The sequence below is a fragment of the Kogia breviceps genome, chromosome 13 (assembly GCF_026419965.1).
Source record: "Kogia breviceps isolate mKogBre1 chromosome 13, mKogBre1 haplotype 1, whole genome shotgun sequence".
NCBI classification, from domain to species: domain Eukaryota; kingdom Metazoa; phylum Chordata; class Mammalia; order Artiodactyla; family Physeteridae; genus Kogia; species Kogia breviceps.
This window is the reverse complement of record NC_081322.1, coordinates 78,751,128-78,772,827: the sequence shown is the minus strand read 5'-3', so window position 1 is coordinate 78,772,827 and position 21,700 is coordinate 78,751,128. Positions and strand designations below refer to the sequence as shown.

Below are 21,700 nucleotides of genomic sequence, written 5' to 3'. Positions count from 1 at the left end.
TTTTTCTAATGTTAAACCAACTTCACATTCCTGAGACAACTTTTGTGATGTGTGTATTCCTTTTATTTATTGGTAAATTAGACATATTAATAACTTTGCTGAGGATTTTTTGTTTATATTTAATGAGTGTTATTGGCATGTAATTGTATTTTTCTTAAATATAATTGTGGTTTTGTATCAAAGTAGGTTTACTTTAGCCAAATAAAATCCAGTTGGAAATAAAGGAAAATCTTCCTTTATTTTCTGAAAGCTTTGATACAAATCTGGAATTGTTTGTTTCTTAAAAATTTGTAAAATTCACCAGTGAAGCCATCTAGGAAAATATTTTTATTGTGGGGAAAATTCTAATTATTAATTAAATTTCTTCATGAATTATAGGAAGGTTCTGATTTTAAATTTCTTCTCATGTATTATTAGATATTTTGTGTCTTTCAAGAATTTTGTCCATTTCATCTAAGCTATCAAATTTATTGGAAAAAAATTATGTATTATATTCCTTCATTATCCTTTTAATTGTTGTGCATCTGAAATGCTATCTCTGCTTTCTCTCTTAATTTTGATAATAGTGTTTTCTCTCATTTTTCATTGGTAAGACTTGATAGTAGAGGTTTATCAATATTATTGATGAATTCAAATTACTTGCCCTTGCCTTTGAGAGTCTTCTCTATTATTTGTTTTCTCTTCCTTAGATTTTCTCTCTAGACTTTATTATTTCTTTCCTTTCTACTTTTGGTTTATTTTACTCTTTTTTTTCTAGCTTTTTAAGTAGAAGCTTATTTCATTGATTTTTACAAATTTTCTTGGTCTGATAATGTTTCCTGACCATATCTACTGATTCCTTAGAAAAGAGAAGAGAAGTTAAGACTGAAATGCAGAAAGAACACATGCAACTTGGGACATTCTTACAATGCCTAGAACCTTAAGCACTGCAGAAAAGGTAAAAGCATGGCCAACTGACAGCACTACAACAAGATCAGGGAGATTAACCCTTCAGTGGAAACTAGGGAATGGGCTAATAGGGGATCATTCCAATGTTATTAAGGTTGGTCACCCTCCTCACACACACTTTAGCTTCCAGACATAGGAAAGATCTCTCACTATCTGGAAAAAAAATATCCAAAAAAGGTATAACTTAATCTCTACTATTATTTTATATACTTCGGATATGAAATCAAATATCAAGAGACATGCAAAGAAGTAAGGAAAAAGAAGCCACAACATCAAAATATTATATCTAGCAGACAGGACCTTGAAAATACTAATACAGATCAATTGTAATAAAAGACTGAAAGAATGGGCAAACATATATGGTAAATCTCAGTAAATCAATGGAAACTGCAAAAAAAGATATAATGAAAATCCTGAAGCTGAAAAATACAATATCTGAAATCAAAAAGACATTAGATAAGTTTAACAGCCTACTGAACCCAACAGAAAAAACTAGTGGTGAACCTAAAAACAGGCTAACTGACATAAATTATCCAAAAATAGGGGAAACAAAATAATTGAAGAAACTTAATAGAAAATATAAGCAATGTTCATTAATCTTATATACATTAAATTGAATTTACGGAAGATTGGGGTGGGCAGGGGGATACTAGTGGGGAGAAAAAGAGTTAAACAAATAGTGGCAAAAATTTCACAAATTTGATGGTAAAAATCAACCCAGAGATACAACAAGCTCAGTGAAACCTAAATAAAACAAATACAAAGGAAGCTACACTTAGGCACATTATGGTCTGTTTGATTAAAACAAAAAATAAAGAGAAATTCCAGAAAATAGCCAGAGAACAAAGACACACTACATTCATAATAACAACAACAAAAAATGACCTTCCTGATTTCTTATCATAAGCAAAGAGAGTCAGAAGACAATGAAATGACATTTTTAAAGGCTGGAAGAAAAAAAAAAAAAACTGTCAAAAATTCTTTATGAACAAAAGATAATCTTCAAAATATGAGACTAAAATGGAAACATCTTTATATAAATGACAGCAGATAGACTTTATTAGAAAACTGAACTACAAGAAATTCTTTCTATACTCTACATAACTAGTATATAATATTAATTTATTAATTTATGATATACTGCAACATATTAAGAATATATGTTGTAGTTCCTAGAGGAACTAAAAAAAAAAAAAGCCAGTAGAGGAAAATGGCAAAGTAGTGGAAATTTGCCATTTCAAAAAGTAACCAAAAAATGACAAAATTGTCAGAATCAATATTTTCAGAACTTGGCAACTAACCCAAGGCTTATGAAAAGCCAAGGAACACTTATTAAAGAAAAATGGCTAAATTGGGATAAGAACAGTGAACTTTCTGACATTTTAACCTACTATAGTATTATTCTCACTAACCAGTTCAGTGGTAGTCTTAAAAATAACAGTCTTTATTCCCAGTAACAGAGGGAACAGAATAGATCTTGAGTTCTTTCAACGCCTCCTTCCCAAGGGATTGTCATAATTTGACCTGCTTGTTGTTCTCTGGAAAAACCTACTCAAACAGCGTGTTTTGTTTTTGTTTTGTTTTGTTTTGGTCTCACCAAATAGAGCTTAATGATAAAAGAAATAAACTGTAAAAGGATATAAAAATGAATTATGGAGTTGAAAAGTACAATAGCAGTGCAAAACTCAGCACAAAATTTTAACAGGCAGAAGGAAGAGTTAGCAAATTTTAAGATAGAACAATTGAGATTATCTGGTATGTGGAGAAAAAGAAAAAAGAATAAGGACAAGTTGACAGAGCATTAGAAATTTTTGGAACACCATTAAGTGTATCAACATACACATATTAAGACTCCAAAAAAGAGAGGAGAGAGGCAGAAAAAAAAAAAGATATGAAAAAATAAAGGCCAACATTTTTCAAATTTGAAGAAACCATTGATCTACATTACCAAGAAAATCAACAAACCCAAAGAGATTCACACCTATAACTAAAATGTCAAAAGATAAGACAGAGAAAGATTCTTCAAAGCAGCAAAGAGAAGCGACTAATCATGCACAAGGGTCCCCAAGAAGACTGTCAGCTGATTTTTTTTATCAGAAACAATGAAAGCCAGAAGGCAGTGGAGTGAGATATTAAAAATGTTGGGAAGGGAGAGAAAAACCATCAGTGGAGAATTCTATATCTGACCAAATTATCCTTTAAAAATTAAGGAGAAATTAAAACATTCCAAAATAAATAAAACCACAGTTTGTCATCATCTGACCTGTTGTTCAAGAAGTATTTACAGGCATCCCTCAGGCTGAAGTAAAAAAAAAAAAAAAAAAAAAAAAACAAGATGGTAACTCAGATCAACATGAAGAAGTAAAGAGCACCAGTAAAGACAACTGCATAAATCAATAGTTATAAATGCCTATGTTTATAGGCACACTATTTATAATTATGTAATTTGTGACAATATAGCATAAAGGAAGGGGTGGGTATAAATTATGTAGGAAAGATTTTGTATACTTTTGAAATACTATTGAAATTGATATTAATCTGAACTAGATTGTTGTAGTTAAGATGCTAGTGGTAATCTGCAGGTCAATCACCAATAACTCAAAAACCTATAGTAAAAGAAATGAAAAACAAATGGAAATGATACACTAGAAAGTATCTTTAACACAAGATGAAGACAGTAATGGAGGAACTAAGAAACAAAAAAGACATAAAACATGTAGAAAACAAATGTATACAATGGAATGTTACTTGGCTATAAAAAGGGATGAAATTGTGCCATTTACAGAAATGTGGATGGAACTAGAGACTGTCATACAGAGTGAAGTAAGTCAGAAAGAAAAAACCAAATATTATATAATATCACTTGTATGTGGAATCTAGAAAAATGATACAGATGAACTTATTTGCAAAGCAGAAATAGAGACACAGATGTAGAGAACAAATGTATGGACACCAAGAGAAGAAGGGAGGATGGGATGAATTGGGAGATCGGGATTGATATATATACACTACTAGGTATTAAATAAATAACTAGTGAGAACCTACTGTATAGCACAGAGTACACTAGTCAGTGCTCTATGGTGACCTAAATGGGAAAGGAAATCCAAAAAAGAGGGGATATATGTATAAATATAGCTGATTCACTTTGCTGTACAGCAGAAACTAACACAACATTGTAAAGCAACTCTACTCCAATAAAAATTAATTTAGAAAAAGAAAACAAATAGCAAAATGGAAGCTGTAAACCCTACCATATCTGTAATTACTTTAAATGTAAATGCATTAAACTCTCAAATTAAATGGCAGAGGATGGCAGAATAAATTTTTTAAAATAATCCAACTGTATGCTATCTACAAGAAGCAAATTTTTCAACATACATAGGTTCAAAGTAAAAGGATGGAAAAATATATACTGTGCAAAGAATAACAAAAAAAAAAACCCTAAAAAACCCACTGGTGTGGATATAAAATGAGAAAAATAGGCTTTAAAACAAAACTTGTTACTAGAGACAAAGAAAGACATTTTATAATGATATAATCAATACAGCAGCCTGGATAATATAAATTAGACATTAATTTTAAGAGCTGAAAACAAAATTGAAAAATATTCAAAAAAGAGAAATAATATAGAAAACATTCTTTTATCATAAGGCAGTAAAGACAAAATTGATAACAATATTAGTAAACAAAAAGTATTTTTCACCTATAAATTCTTTTTTTCCAAGGGGAAATAGAAATTTAAATTACAATTGCTAGAAAAACATTGCATAATATAATGTTTGGGACACCACTTCAGCAATCCTTAATATAAAATTTATAAGCTCAAATATTTATATTAAAAATGAAAATAATAGTTTATATCTTCTCTATAATTGCTTACTTTTTGCTTGATATATCTTGGACTAAGAGAGGTTAGTTACAATTTCCTATTATTATTGTGGTTTCTAAAATATCTTTCTTTCATTTTCTATAATTTCTGCATTATTAAAATTAATATTGTGTTATTTGAACTTGTTATTTTGAATTTTGTTCTTCAGCTTTATAAAGCGTCCTTCTAGGTTTCACTTAATGCATTTTAGCTTGAATTCTATTTTGTCCAATGCCAAGTTTGAGATATCCCCTTTCATTTTAATAAATTTACTGTTACACGTTTCTCATCTTCTTTTTAACATCTCTGTTTTAGTCATATCTCTAGTATGATGCAATGCAGATTTTGGGTTTACTACAATCTAACCTGGAAATCTCTTCTGGTGATAAAAGTGACAATTCAATTTATATGTATTAATATGAAAACCCTTTTGGACCTCAAGTCTACTATATAATGTTGTTTTTCTATTGAGTATACTTATGTGTGTGGACATTAATAAAATTAGATATATTAAAAATAGCTTCTTGGGGCTTCCCTGGTGTCGCAGTGGTTGAGAGTCCACCTGCCAATGCAGGGGACACGGGTTCGTGCCCCGGTCTGGGAGGATCCCACATGCCGCCGAGCGGCTGGGCCCACGCACTGAGCCTGCGTGTCCGGAGCCTGTGCTCCGCAATGCGAGAGGCTACAACAGTGAGAGGCCCGTGTACCACAAAAAAAAAAAAAAAAAAAAAAAAAATTAGCTTCTAGCCTTTCCCTCCTGTTTCTCCTTCACCATCTAAATTCAGTCATTATCTCTCTTAGTGTTTACCATCTTACTTAAATATAGCCAGGTCTCTGCTACTTAATTTGTCACTTTAAATGATATTCTTTCACTCCCTATTATTATTTAGGAAGAATTTTTTGTGTTCACTTCTTTTTCCAACTTCTCTCCCCATTTGGCCCCACATTTTTGTCAGCTCAGGTGTTTGTACACTGTCAAGGCACACTATACATTTTATTGTTTCATTTATCACCAATTCTTTAAAGTGCTTAAATACATGGTTAAATAAATTCAATGTGCTTCACTTATAATTTTGCCAAAATCTGTCTATTGATTTTTTTGGTTGGCTACATTTTCAAATTTATTTGCATAAACTTGTACAAAGAAATCTTTTGTGATTTGTAAAACTTCCTTTTGTTTTGATGGTTATTTCTGCCTTGTCATTCCTTATTTTGAGTATTTGCACATTATCCATTTTTATTCATTAATTTTACCTCTGATTTTTTATTGATTTTTATCAGTTTTATATTTATTTGTTTAACTTTTTTATTTATTCTGGCTCAATTATTTCTGCTTACATTTTTTAGTAATTTATTCCTCTGTTTTTCTTCAGATTACTTTTTTTTTTCCTAACATTTTGGAAGAGAAAATTAACATATTTGTTTTCAGCCTTTCTCAGCTCCAAGAATCCAACAAAGTTCAGGCATGTAAATAGAAAGAAATACACACAAAAATTGTAGTAAAATTGTAGAAGAATAAAGAAAAAGAGAAAGTCTTCAAAGAGGCCAGAAAAAAAAGTTGGGTAACATAAAAGAAAAACAATTAACAGATTGACGACTGACTTCTCAGGAGCAAATATGAGACAGAGGTATTTGAAATTTCTTCATTTCCACACCTAAATACAACCCTAAAGAAATATGTGCTCACAGAAATCAGGGAATATTTATAAGAATATTCATATCAGCAATGTTTTTAATAGCCCCCAACTTAAAAATACAGCTGGCCCTGTTTATCCAGTTACACATCTACAGTTGATTGACTCTGTGAGTGCAAATTTTACACGCATAACTTGGAGATATTGTGTGTTTGGTTCTAGATTACCACGATAAAGCGAATATAGAAATAAACTGAGACACATGAATTTTTTGGCTTCCCAGTGCACATAAAAGTTATATTTACATTATATGTCTACAAAATAATGTAATACTTTCAAACACTTCATTGTTAAAAAAATTTAACCATCATTTGAGACTTCAGCAAGTTGTAATCTTTTTGCTGGTGGAGGGTCTTACCTCTATGTTGTTGACTGATCAGGGTTGTGGTTGCTGAAGGTTGGGTGGCTGTGGAAATTTCTTAAAATAAGACAACTATGAAGTCTGCCACATCGGTTGATTCTTTCTATCTGGAACAATTTTCTGTAGCACTCAATGCTGTCTGATAGCTTTGTGTGTGTGTGTGTGCAGTATGCGGGCCTCTCAGTGTTGTGGCCTCTCCCTTTGCGGAGCACAGGCTCCGGACGCGCAGGCTCAGCGGCCACGGCTCATGGGCCCAGCCGCTCCGCGGCATGTGGGATTCTCCCGGACCGGGGCACGAACCCGCGTCGCCTGCATCGGCAGGCGGACTCTCAACCACTGCGCCACCAGGGAAGCCCCTGTCTGATAGCTTTTTACTAATTTAGAACTTCTTTCAAAATTGGAGCCAATGCTCCAACCCTGCCGCTACTTTATCAATTAAGTTTATGTCATCTTCTAAAGTCTGTGATGCCATTTCAACAATCTTCACAACATCTTCACCAGGAGTAGTTTCCATCTCAAGAAACCACTTTAATCATCCATAAGAAGAAACTCCTCATCCATTAAAGTTTCACCATGAAATTGCATCAATTCAGTCGCATCTTCAGGCTCCACTTCTAATTCTAGTTCTTTGCTATTTCCACCACATCCACAGTTATCTCCTCCACTGAAGTCCTGAACCCTCCAAAGTCACCCGGGAGGGTTGGACTCATCTTCTTCCCAACTGCTGTTAATGTTGATATTTTGACCTCTTTCAATGAATCACAAATGTTCTTAATGGTATCTAGAATGGTGAATTCTTTCCAGAAGTTTTCAATTTACTTTGCCCAGATCTCTCAGAGGAATCGCTATCCTCTGGCAGCTATAGGGTTACAAAAAGTGTTTCTTAAATAATAAGACTTGAAAGTGGAAATTACTCTGATCCATGGGCTGCAGAATGGATATTGTGTTAGCAGACATGAAAACAACATTGATCTCATTGTACATCTCCATCAAAACTCTTGGGTGACCAGGTGCTTTGTCAGTGAGCAGTAATATTTTGAAAGTGATCTATTTATCTGAGCAGTAGTTCTCATCAGTGGGATAAAAATATTCAGTAAACCATGTTGTAAACAGATGTGTTGTCATCCAGGCTTTGTTGTTCCAAGTCTAGAGCACAGGCAGAGTGGATTTAGCATAATTTTTAAGGGCCCAAGGATTTTTGGAATGGTAAATTCCAAAATTTACTGGAATTTACTGGGCACTGGCTTCAATTTAAAGTCACCAGCTGCATTAGTCCCTAACAAGAGAGTCAGCCTGTCCTTTAAAGCTTTGAAGCCAGGCATTGACTTCTTGCCTCTAGCTATGAAAGTCCTAGGTGGCATCTTCCAATAGAAGGCCATTTCATCCACATTGAAAACCTCTAATCTAGTGTAGCCTCCTTCACTGATTCTCTGAGCTAGATCTTCTGGATAACTTGCTGCAGCTTCTCCATCAGCACTTGCTGCTTTGCCTTGCACTTTGATGTTATGGAGAAGATGGCATCTTTCCTTAAATCTCATGAATCACCTCTGCTAGCTTCACACTTTGCTTCTGCAGCTTCCTCTCCTCTCTCGGCCTTCAAAGAATTGAAGAGAGTTAGGGACTGGCTCTGGGTTCAGCTTTGGCTTAAGGGAATGTGGTGGCTGGTTTAATTTTCTACGCAGACCACTAAAACTTTCTCCATATCAGCAGTAAGCCTGTTTCACTTTTTTATCATTCGCGTGTTCACTGGAGCAGCACTGTTAATTTCCTCCAAGAACTTTCCCTTTGGATTCACATCTTGGCTTTTTGGTCCAGGAGGACTAGCTTTCAGCCTATCTCAGCATTAAAAATGCTTTCCTCCCTAAACTTAATTATTTCTAGCTGTTGATTTAAAGTGAGAGGCATGCGACTCTTCCTTTCACTGAAACATTTAGAGGCCATGGTAAGGTTATTAGTTGGCCTCATTTAAATACTGTTCTGTCACAGGGACTAGGGAGGCCTGAGGAGAGGGAGAGAGAAGGGGATGGCTGGTCAGTGGGTCAGTCAGAATACACACAACACTCACTAAGTTCGTCAGGTTATATGGGCACAGTTTGTGGTGCCCCAAAACAATCACGACAGTAACATCAAAGATCACTGATCACAGATCATCATAACAAGTATAGTAATAATGAAAACGTTTGATACATTGCAAGAATTACCAAAATGTGACACAGAGACATGAAGCGAGCAAATACTGTTGGAAAAACGACACCCATAGACCTGCTTGATGCAGGGTTGCTACAAACCTTCACTTGTAAAAAAATGCAACGTCTGTGAAGTGCAATAACTTGAAGCACAATAAAAAGAGGTGTGCCTGTCTACAAGGAACTTGGGCATCCGTGGAGTTTGCTATCCCTGGGTATCCTGAAATCCATACCCCCATAGATGCTGAGGGTTGACTCTACTAAAATGTCTATTAGCAGCAGAACAGATACGTAAATGGTGTATTATATTCATTGTAGTATGGCATAGTATATTCTTACAATAGAATACTATATAGTAATGAAAATAAATCTACATCTCATGCATCAACATGGATAAACTCAAAATCTAATATTACGTGAAAAAAGCAAGTCACAAAAGAATATACACTGTTTAATTCTGTTTGTATAAAGGGTGAAAACAGGCAAAATTATACAAAATGGTTTTTTTGTTTTGTGTTTTTTTTTTTTTTTTTTTTTTTGCGGTACGCAGGCCTCTCACTGTTGTGGCCTCTCCCATTGCGGAGCACAGGCTCCGGACGCGCAGGCTCAGCGGCCATGGCTCACGGGCCCAGCCGCTCCGCGGCATGTGGGATCTTCCCGGATCGGGGCACGAACCCGTGTCCCCTGCATCGGCAGGCGGATTCTCAACCACTGCGCCACCAAGGAAGCCCCAAAATGTTTTTAGCAGTACATCTATGTGGTAAGTAGAGTAATGCCCCCTCCAAAGATGTCCTCCAAGGATGTAATCCTCCAAAACTGTTAATATTTATCTTACTTGGTAAAAGAGACTTGGAGGATGTGGTTAAGTTACGGACCTTGAGATGGGGCGATCATGCCAGGGGGTCCAATCTAATTACATGGATTTTTAAAGGCAGAGAGACTCTTCCAGGTGTGGTCAGAAGGAGACTAAGTGACAAAGTCCCTTAGGGGGAGACTAAGTGTGACCAAGGAAGAAGGGTCCGAGAGATGCCGCATTACTAACTTTAAAGATGGAAGAAGACCATGAGCCACGGAATGTGGAGGTGTAATAGGGGCGGGGACCCTAGTGCAGCGGTTGGAGGTCCCTCTCCACCAACTGTCAGCCCTGCAGGGGTCCTCATGGCAGAGAGGCGGGTCGGGGCTCCCCCCAGGGCCCTCAAGGCCCTCTGGCCTCGGGTTGGCGGGTGAGCTGGGGGACTCCGGGGACAGGCGGGAGGCTGTGTCCTGCAGAGCTCCGGAGGCCTGGCCACAGCAATCCACTGGCCGGGCCCAGGCCTTGAAGCAGCAGCGAACCTCTTCCCCACCCCCAGCTCCGTGACCTGACGGTAGTGGCCATCTCCATGGGTCTCAGTCCGTGCAACCCAGCCTCCACTGGGGTAACCCGAGAAGCCTGAGGGCCGGCGGGGTCCTGGGCGCCTGGCTCCCTCAGTGATGACGGCTGGGCAGGGTCTGGGGACCTGGCCCTGAGGGCGCCAGCAGCTGAGATCTGCGTCCTCAGCTGGGCCTGGGCACTGTGGCAGGAGGATGCAGACCGGGTGCTGGATGGCCGCTCCCGGGCAGGGTAACTGGCCCCCTCTTCTTAGCCAGGGCCTGGACCTTGGAGGGGACAGTTGAGCCTTGGGACCTTGCCCTTTTTGTCAGAACAGAGAATAACATTCGTTTTGGTGGAGGTTTACAGGAACATCATGACTTGACCTTGACCTGACCTCAAGAACAAAGGATCTGACACCAAGAAGTGTGCAACAACTAACCATGCCCCTTCCTCACCTTTCCTGCAAAAGAGCTTTGCTGAAAGCTTTCGGGGAGTTCAGCGTTTCTAAGGCATGAGCCATTGTCTCCTCGCATGGCCCTGCAAATAAACCTTTCTCTGCTCCAAACTCCGACGTTTTGGTTTGTATGGCCTCACTGTGCGCTGGGCCCATGGCCGTGCGTTTCGTAACAGGTGGTCTCCAGAAACTAGGCAAGAAAATGGACTCTCCCCTAGAGCCTCTAGAAAGAAATGCAGCCCTATCAAAACTTTGATTTTATAGCCAGTGAAATCCATGTCAGAACCCAAACCTACAGAATTGTAAGATAACGTATTCGTATTTTGTAAGCCACAAGTTTGTGGTAATTTACTGTGTCAGCAATAGAAAACGAATACAATATACAGGTGCTAGGAATTTCTTTTAATGTCTAAGAATGCATTAACACAAAATCCAGAAACAGCGTACTCAGGGACAGCTGAGGTACTGGGAAATGTTTTAATTCTCAAAATGGTAAACGCATGGCAGTTACTTTTATTATTTTTACTCTCGTTCATTGAATTGTGCATATATGTTATTATGAATGATATATTTTATGTATAAAAATATTTTTAAAGGCAAAGCCATAGACTAGGGCTGATGCTATAGAGGAGCATCACCTTAGTACCCTGATTGGACATCTGCTAAGGGTGTAGATCTGCTCATCCACCCCATGACTAGACGGATGACAGAGGGTACAAGTGACAGGATACCCTTCTGCACTCCCTACCCTTGGGGATAACAATGTCGTGTGAATTTCTCACGATCGTGTGGACATCGTGAAACTTACCCGTGTTGGAGCCAACTTGCTGGCACCCCAGCCAAGAGGACCTCCACTCAGTGAGAAGATTCCAGCCACAGTCAGTGGCAGGACCTGGTGTGAGAGGGGTTGTGGAAGTGCTGGAAGGGATATAAGGGAACTGTACAGTGGGTGTCCCTGCACGGCCCTCCTGCGAACCCACACGTGCTCACAGCCAGCAGTATCTGGACCGGTGCCATCCAAATGAAAATGCCAGCCCATTCGTGTCTGTCTCCAAAGCACGTACACCAACAAGGAGAGCACGGCAGCCAAGACCAGTGAAGTAAAGAGATGTTCGCCCTTTTCTCTACACTTCTCCTCCCTGACTCCTTCCAACCCGCTGGCTCCTAGATAGAGGAGGTTAGGGACAGAGTGACAGAGCAGGCTGTGCCCTGTCTTCATTCCAAGTCTCTGGTGCCAAGAGCCTGTCCTGCATGGGAAGAAAAAGGGTTCTGAAAAAGATAAAAACTTAAACTGGGCTGGGTGAGTTTAATAATGGAAAGTGACCAGGTAATTATGGAATCTGCCCAAGATATCTTCAAGGAATGGTAAAAAGGGATTTGACACAGAAAGGTCAAATAAAAAGCTGTCAACCTAGTATTCTACCAAACTGATACCGCTCAAAAAAAAAAAAAATGTAGATAGTGAAGTGTAGTGTTCAAGTTCAAAGCCAGTGGGGATTATAGACCCTGCATCAAGTGCCATAGCTCAGCCACTCTTTAACCCTAGATAATTTATCTAGGTTTCTTTTTTCTTTTTACTCATCTGAAAATGTAGACTAAATCCCCCCAAAAGTATATCAGTTTGCTCAATTTCTAAAAAAAGATAATAGCACCTATTTTATAGAGTTTTGAGGGTTACATCAAACTATAGACATAAAGTAAACACCAGGGTGCTTGACACACAGTGGGCACTCATTGAACGTGAACTCAAATGACTGCCTGAGAGTTAGGGAACTCAGAACTCAGGAAGACTTTCTGGAAATGGTGACTTCTGGGCTACAGGATGAATAATCGCCTGCAGAGAGGGGTCCCTGGGGGCCCTGGGGGTTGCTGGTGAACAGGGGGAAGTGAGAACCACATAAGCAAAGAAACAACGCAGGAAACAGAAGCACTGTGATGTTTGAGGGGTGGGGAAGGGACGGTGTACAAACATTTTCGTGGTCCTGGAGCACAAACTGTCAGTCAAGGAGAGAAGTCTGAAAAAGGGAAGTAAGGACAAGGTCATGAAAAGCCTCAAGGGCCCCACTTCATATCCTTCCACGCTCTGCATCCCATAAAAATGTCCAAACTCTTCAGTTATTATACATACAAGGTCTTTTTGGATCTGGCTTCTGCCCACTTTTCAAAATTCAAAAGCGTATGCCGTGCACAGACAGACAGATAGACGATTCCAGCACAACCTGAGATTTCCTGAATGCATTGGAGGTGCCCTGTCACAGAGCTCTGCTCACATTATTGTCAATGCTTGAAGCAGTCTTATTCCTCTTTCATGTGGTAAATTCCTTCTTTCAAATTTAATGCAGTTGGCACCCCCAATGGGAAGCCTTGTCATCCTTTTGTTTTAATCCAACAAATATTTCCCGGTACTTGTTCATATGTGGCACTGAGCAAGATGCTGAGGAAGCAAAGTCCTTGCCCACAAGGAATGGAAGTCTCATGGGGGAGACGACCAAATAAATAGGTAATGACTAAACAACATTATGACTCAGATCAGTACAGGGCGCTCGGAGAGTCCTAGACCTCTAACCCAAGCCCCTGAGATCAGAGAATGTTTCCCTCATGCCAAGGATTCTCTTCCTGGTTCCTATCACTCCCACTTAGACTGCTAGGAGAGGGAGGAGGAGGAAGAGAAGAAAGTGAAAGCGTGATAAAATTGATTGTGCTTTAGTACGTGTCAGAAGCTATGATAAAGCACTTTCCATGCATGTCTTATGGAATCCTCACCACAATCCTGTAAAACATCTAGTCATTATTCCCATTTCAAAGATGAAAACACTCAACCTACAGAGGTAAATCAACTTGCCAGTGTCACCCAGCCAGTGAAGGGGAGAGCTGAAAGTCTAGCCTCCATCAGATGAATTCCAATTCCCGGCTGTAAAACACGGCACCACGCTCTTTGTATAGCAGCAAAATGTCTCCGTTTTGAAAAGATGTTTGTAGACGGAGGGCAATGCTCACCGTTCACTATAAATATGGTTTACATGTCTGTCTTCCTCATTAGGCCACATCCTTCTAGACTCTGGGAGATTCTCTAGGACATAGGAACTAGAGCTTATGTATTATTCACCTATTACCTACGGTCTCCAACAGGTAGATGACCCAGAGTTAGCCCTCAGTAAATGTTAATTTAATGCATGAATGCAGATATGAATGAATGAATCCTTAAATGAATGAATGATCTTAAGAGCTGGAAAGAAGTGAACACATGGGAAAAGCCACAGAGCTTTAGGGGATGGTGACAGCAGGGAACAGGCAAGGGTCCAGGCCAGGATGGCAAGTTGCTAGCATCAGAGAGGTCAGCGGTAGGCAACTGGCAGATGTCCTGGCTGCTAGGCAGATCTCGGTGTCAAGAACTTGGCAATAGGAAATAGATGGACAAGCACACTGGCAGGTATTTGGCAGCAAGGACTTTGGAAGCAGGTAGCAGGTAGTGCAGCACTAAAGCAGGACCTCCTTCCTCTTAAAAATTTGAGTAATAGAGTGGCACTCCTATTCCAGACAAACAAAGTAGGCATTCAGAGGCAAAAGGAGACGATCTGAAGCCAGGATTCAAGGTCAGAGCTGCACCAAGAGAGGCTATAGATGCAGAGTCAACAGGCTCTGCCTACAGGTCTCTCTGTATTGCCTCTTTCTGGAAACCTCTTGCTCTTTGGACCAAGAGTAAGAACTGTTGGTTAAGCCTGTTTATAGTAATTTATTGGTCTCAGCTGTGGGGATAGGTGGGCTGTGGAAGCAGGACATCCAGCACATCATTATTAACCAGTAACTTTCTATTTAAATATGTTATATACTCAATCTCTCCTTTGAACTCTTATTGCAAATCTGCAAGCCATTCTAAACCAGTCCCGTGCAATACAAAGAAAGTTTTACGTGTGCAATTGCATGGGCTGCTTTGATCCTGTGTCATTTCTATGCTGTGCAGTTGAGAGCTCTGACTGTAAAACATACAATTTCCTTTTTCATCATTCTCTGTCCTACCTCCTGGAAAGAAAAGATAAAAGCACATTATCTTAAGTGTTCTCATTGATTTCCTCTGGCAACTTCATGTATGTAAAGCCTATCTCACTTGAATTATAAATTCTCAATGAAAGGTACAATATTTTCCACTGCATTTCTATCCCCCAGAATGCCAGTACAGATGCTTTCTAAGAGCTTTGTAAGTGAATGGGTGAATGAATGAATGAATAGTTGGAAGAAACTCGAAGAGGCAATCATTCAGGATTAGGTAAATGCTACTAATATTCAAATGTGAAGACAGGTGGGACTGTAAAGTATTTTCATATCATATTTTAACATATTCACACTGTAAAACTAGTTCACAGAAAATCAAGAACCCATGGAGACATTAAGAAGCCTTTTGCAATGTGAGTATACATTTTTCTGATCTGCAACTTATATATATTTCAATATGGAACTCAAAAATTAGTCACCTGGGCCCTTCTGGATACTAGACATCTTTTGCAAACTATCCCTCTCCATACACATATATACAAAGGTCTGTGTTGACTTTATGCACCTCTGACTTTATACTTGCTCTGCCATGAGCCAAAACATAGTAAAGATGGTTGAGAAATTAAACCACTGCCTGTCTCCCCTCTTCCTTCCATCCAGCTCTGGAAGTAGGCCTGACAAAGCAGAAGCCTCTTCCATAATCCCGCCACCATCATTTACGGGCCTTTAAAAATCTCAAAACAATACAACATTGACCATGAAGTTCTGGAACTTTTCTCCATCTACAAAGAATCTGACTGTAATCATTGATCATCATTATATTCTCTAAGTGAGATAAACATTTCACTCTTTTTCCATGGGGGAGCAGAGGACTGCTGTCCAACATTACATGATAGATCTGTTGTACTGAGCAGAACATGAGCATGCAGAGTCCATCTACTGAGAACTTCTATAAAGTACTTGGTGTGACTCAAAAACACCTCTATACTGTCAAACCATTGTGGGAATGGCTTGACGATATATAGAGTTTATGGTGTACAAAATTGGGCATAGCTGATAAAAATCACATGAAGGGGTTTATATCCACTGCAGTGGACTCATTCAATTGAAATGTGAAAAATGCGAATTACCCTATAAAATCACTAATGCTATTCTGAAAGAATAATATTGAGCCCTTTCAGTTCAATGATGGTCAGTTAAACAATTAAGGAGACATTAATAACTGATGACTGATTTAAAAATAAAGTATATATATAAAATGTGTAACTCTAATTATGTCTCATTTTATATATTTGGGAGGCAGACTGTCTTGTCTTTCCTTTCTCTCATCTCCTTCAAATGTTAATGAAGAAATACAAGTATTTTATTTTTTTTTTGTCTCCTCTGATTCTGCACACTTCTGTTTCTTTTACTTTATCACTTTTTAAAAATTGAAGTATAGTTGATTTACAATGTTGTGTTAGTTTCAGGTGTACAGCAAAGTGACTCAGTTTCCATCTAAATAATTTCCCTGAGAAGAGCCTGTCTCCAAAGTTTGAATGAAACTAGCCAAAGAAACATGAGGAGCCCCACTTACTAAAAATGAAGAAAAAGCATGTGTAAGTGGTCATATTTTAACTATCCTTCCACACGTCACTCTGGAGAAGTCTGTCCAGATGGAGCAGTCAGGGTTTCCTAGATTCAAACAAACCTCTTCCTTTTCCCTCCACTTTTCAAAGGTAAAGCAGTTGTTTTTAAATAAATGAGCATGTGGGAAAAGCGAGAATAAAATGTAAAGATGTTACATAATTTCCTTCTGAAATAACCTTTGGAGGATACCAAACTAACTGAGGTAGATTCCATGTCTCCTAATGATGACAAATACCCTTAATTATGAGTAAATGTGCTATAAATATTATGATGCTCTGTGTTTTTCCAGTATCTCGTCTGCATATACTTTGTCTTCAAATCTTCTGTCTGCCTCCTATAGCAAAATCTGCTGCTGCATCCGGATTCTCTCTACTTGAAAAACACATTCATAATGTCATGGAAATATTCATGATCAAATGCTGCTTTTCATATTTACCACACAGCTGTTTAGTGATGATAAACCCAGTGAGATCTGAAATGCGGTATAAAGAGAAGAGAAGGCATCCCCATGGCCAAAATAAAATGAAATCCATTTCTGAGTCACTTATAATCATTTTATATGACATTTACATTTTTTGCAAAAAACTTAAAGTCATAATGCCAGGCTGTAGTAGACATTAATAAAGTTTATTGAGTTGAATTATTGACCTATCCATCATTTGATATCATTGGAACTCCAGATATTTCTGAAGACCCAGATATACACACGGAGGCTGCAAGTGATGAAGGTCATTAAAGCAGTGGCTGGTTCCACCCATCTCTCTAACACTCAGAACATGGCAACGTGTCCAGTTCCTAGAGTGCTATCACCGAAGATTCTGGCTAATACACAAAGGATTACACAACAAGCTACAACTAGGAAAGAAAGTCACCGAGGGGTTACGTTTGAATTCAGCAAGTGAACGAGTAGCAGAGCAGCCAAGTTGTCATAGGTGCAAACAATTGCCCACACGGCCATTATTACAACTTAGGGAAGTCCACAGGAGTCAGATGTCTTTCTTATCAGGTATGTTTGTTTTAAAGTTGGTTCTAGGAACACTACTTTGGCATCTAGTTGAGACGTGTATCGTTCCATGGAGCCGTCTTTGGCAGGGTGGGCAGGGGAAACAATATGGTCTATCTGTGCACTTCTGGGAACCAACAGATTCTGACAGGCAGCAGTGAGATCCAAGAAGAAGTGTCAGGAAAATTAACGAATACTTTTTAAGTGTGTTATTTATTCATTCAGTTACGCATTCATTCACTAAATACTTACTGAGTATGCACGATGTGTCAAATCCCATTCTGGGCATTAGAGATAAAACAATGAAAAATGTAGGGAACCCGCTTGAGAGACTCTATCGTAGAGGGGAATGAGGAGATAATAAACAAGTCAACAAATGCAAGCTGATTCAGATAGTGAAAAATGTCTGGAAGAAAATAAAGCAAGGGGATCCAACGGAGGAAAACACTGGAGCAGATTACATTGGGTGGTTGGTTAGATAAGGCCTATCTGAGTAGGTGATATCTGAGCAGAGACTTGTGGGATACTTAGGAACCTTCTATGGGGGAGGGGGGGCGGTCAGAGGAATCCAGACAAAAAGAACAGCAAGTACTGTCGACTTATTCAAGAAACAGTCCGATGTGGCTATAGGACACCTAGACTGGGACAAGATTAAATAGATACTTCTATGCTGTGCTAAGGATTAGGGTTTGTACTTAAAGTGCAATGAAATCTCACTGGAGAGTTTAAAGCTGAAGCCTGACGTGATCTGGCTATGTTTTCAAAAGATCACGTAGCTATTGTTTGGAGAATGTGTTGACAGAGGCTTAGACTAAGGTTATACCAATGGGAAGGGAGAAAAGTAGATGAATTGGGGCTACATTTTGGAGACAACATGACATGCTAATTAATTGGATGTACGGGTGAAAGAGACAAAACAAGGATAACTTCTAAATTTTTGTCTGCAGTGACTGTGTGGAAACAGAAGAGAAATGGGTTTGGAGGGGTTAGATATTTGGAGTTCTGCTTTTGAGGTGCCTGTTAAGCATAATAATAGTATCTATCTTGTAGAGAAAACAAGAAATCTAGGTGAAACATTTACCTCAGAACCTGGCACACAGTAATTGTTCAGTAAAAGCTATTATAATTACCTTCAAGTGAAGATGTAAAAGTAGTTCACATAAAAGAGCCCTGGAAGAGATCCGGTGGAGATATAAATCTGGGAGTTATATAGAATTCAGTGCTGCTCAAACCATTTTTGATGAAGGACTTTTTTATTTTCAATGCACCCTGCGTGGACCAATACTTCTGTAAAATCCAACAAAAATGAGTTCTTTACAAATAAAATAAAACATACAAAGTCCAACTAACTAATGTGCTTGGATGCCAAGGCAACGCCAAACTGCTATAAAAGTTTCTAAGTCTTCCTCTCAATTTCTAAACATATCTCTCATTAGAGACCAATAAGGAACAATTTGCAGACCAGCACAAGCCCCGGGGAATACACTTTGAAGATCACTAGTACTCAAAGGCAGGGTGTAGCTAGAGAGGAAGGCCCTAGAGCAAGCCGAGACACAGTTCAGTCAAGTAGGGGTGGAGGTGGGGGAGGTCTAGGAGGGTGTGCAGTAAAGGAGCGTGACATATATACACTACCAAACGTGGGGTGGATAGCTAGTGGGAAGCAGCCACATGGCACAGGGAGATCAGCTCGGTGGTTTGTGACCACCTAGAGGGGTGGGATAGGGAGGGTGGGAGGGAGACGCAAGATGGAAGAGATATGGGGACATATGTATATGTATAACTGATTCACTTTGTTGTAAAGTGGAAACTAACACATCACTGTAAAACAATTATACTCCAAAGATGTTAAAAAATAAAATAAACAACTAGATCTAAAAAAAAAAAGGAGCGTGAAATAATAACGCTGTTTGAATGCATAAGCACACAAGCAATGGGAAACCATATACATTTACAAGTAATCAATTTTAAATAGGAATAAGAAAAAAAGCCTAATCATTCCTGCCAGGAACTCACTCCTCTTCCCACAGATGCCACATCTGAAGAGAAAGACACCCGCTTCCCTAATTCACCCTCACAGACACTTCAATCTAATCATCGGAGATGCAATCTAGCGCTGAGGATGCATTAAGTATCCAAAGCTCTTTCACTACCAAGCTGGGATCCGCTTGGGAGCAGCAGTTATCAGACCTGATCGGTACGGAGCTGTCCGCGAAGGATGCTTTAGGCATCAACACCTCTGTTAGTAATTCACTACTCTTGCCCTGTCATCAGCATCTCTCACTCAAAACTCTGGCCCCAGGGGTCCTGACGTCTGAGACAGAACATGTGCCCCAGACCCGAGAGCATCTGTGATCATTCTTAGGGAAAAGGGTCAGATTCTGGCCGAGGACTTCAATAAAGTAAAGAACCCTTGATAAAGTCGAGTCTTTTGGTAAGCAACGTTTGCTTAACTTCACACTTCTTTGAACCCTCACACGGGGACTGCTTCCACTGGGACCCCGCTGCTGCACCTGTTTTGTTCCTTAAAGACAGGATTCTAGTTTCCAACATTCGCCCGAAGCGCAGGGTGAAATAACGCGGGCTGCGGGTGAACGTGAAGTTGAATGAGCCTGGGCGCGAGAGCCTCTCTCATCAAGGGAGGTTCCCAGGTCTCCAAGATGCCAGCGAAGCCGCGGACCCCCGGCGCCGGAGCCCGGAGCTGCAACCGAGCCCCTCCGCGCCGTGGGCGCCGAGCCGAGGCGAGCGCGCGTGGGCCTGGAGGCCCGGGAGGGGCGGGGGGGCGCTGTGACTCAAGCGGTCGCACGCCCAGGGAAGAAGCGGCACCTCCGGCCGAGCCGGGCGAGGGGCTGCGCCCGCCCGCGGGGCGCATGCGCGCTGCCGAGAGGCTCCCGCTCCCTCCCCGCCCACCTCTCCCTCCTCCCCCTCCCCCACCCCTCCCTCCTCGCCTCTCTCCCCTTCTCCTCGCCAGCGGGGTGCTGAAGTTGGGCGGATGGCAGCAAACCGGCTCCGCTAGAGGACCGAGCAGCTCAGCCTCGCGCCCCCGGACCCATCGGTGCGCTGCCCACACCTCCAGGCGACTGGGTAAGATGTTGCCTCTGATACCGAGCGGTGCTAAGTAAATGACATCAAAATGTCTGCTTTGCACCGATGGATGAATTTTTTAAAGGTGGGGGGGGTGCGGAGGTGAAGGAAAGAGGGGGCGGAGAGTGCAACCTGCCTGTGCCCGGGCGGGGCAGTCAGCCGGCGCGGGGGTCTCGGCGCTGCCCGCGGCGCCGCGGGAGGAAGCCCGGGCCGCGCCGCGGGTTTGGGAAGTTGGATCCCAGCCTCTGCGCGGTCCGCTCGTCGCCCTCCGGCTGCTGCGGACCAGCTGGGCGAGTGTCCTGCCCGCCCAGGGAACCTTCTGTCGGGTCCCCGGCGGAGAGCTGGGCGCCTTGGGGATCCGGCAGCGAGGGCCGGGGGCGGCGGGAGACCCCGCGGGGCGCGAGGACCTGCCGATCAGGGTGGCTGTTCGTTAGAAAACCGAATGTGAAATTAACAGCGTCCAATCGACCAATCACCTCGGGGTGGTATTTTTTTCTTTCTTCGCCTTTGGGAAAATGCAGGTGGTGAAGGTGTGAGCCAAAGGGGGTGCAAAAATGCATACCTTGAGCGTCGGTAAAATATCGGAGGTGTGTGGGTAGGGGGCGGAGGCCTCTTTTGTTCTTTCCCCTCCCTCTGGTCGGAGGGAAGGGAGTTCTAGTGTGCACGGCTTGAGGTAGGTTTCACAGCCTTCGAGGGGGCGAGGAGGTGGAACGCCTGTCAACCCCCTAGCCGCTGCCCGGGTGGGTGTATCCGAGGCTCTCTTGCTAGAGGTGATGATGATTCTTTTCATTATCGATAGAATTACAGTTTAACAGCAGCTTACCCGCCAGCCTTCCTCCTCCTCTCCCTCTTCTCGTGCTGCAGCAGAGGCTGGGTGCAGACACTCGGCCGTTTCCTCTACTCCCTACCTCCCTGTCTCTGTGAAAAATGTCGGAGGACTTGAGGATGGCGGAGAGACAGAGCTGGCCTCGGCAGCCGAGGAGGGGAGGTGATCCTCGCGAGCGGGAGGCTGCTGGCAGGGCGTCCCGGGCAGCCCGCGCAGCCTCAGGAGTCGCTGGGCTCCTGGAGACAGAGCAAGGGTCGCCCAGCCAAAAAGACGCCAGCCGTGCGGGGACCCGCCCTGCGCCCCGGGACA

At 41.0% G+C, this 21,700-nt stretch overlaps 1 protein-coding gene and 1 long non-coding RNA gene across 5 annotated transcripts in view; one reads left to right on the top strand and one right to left on the bottom strand.

Moving 5' to 3' along the window:
* Positions 1-21,700, bottom strand: part of LOC136792388 (uncharacterized) — a 516,901-nt gene that overhangs the window by 367,042 nt on the left and 128,159 nt on the right. The gene's annotated exons all lie outside the window — the stretch shown is intronic.
* Positions 20,350-21,700, top strand: part of RGS17 (regulator of G protein signaling 17) — a 107,070-nt gene continuing 105,719 nt past the window's right edge. For both annotated transcript variants that reach the window (XM_059083102.2, XM_059083101.2), the window contains exon 1: positions 20,350-20,565. The gene's annotated coding sequence lies outside the window, so the exon portion shown is untranslated. The remainder of the gene's footprint in view (positions 20,566-21,700) is intronic.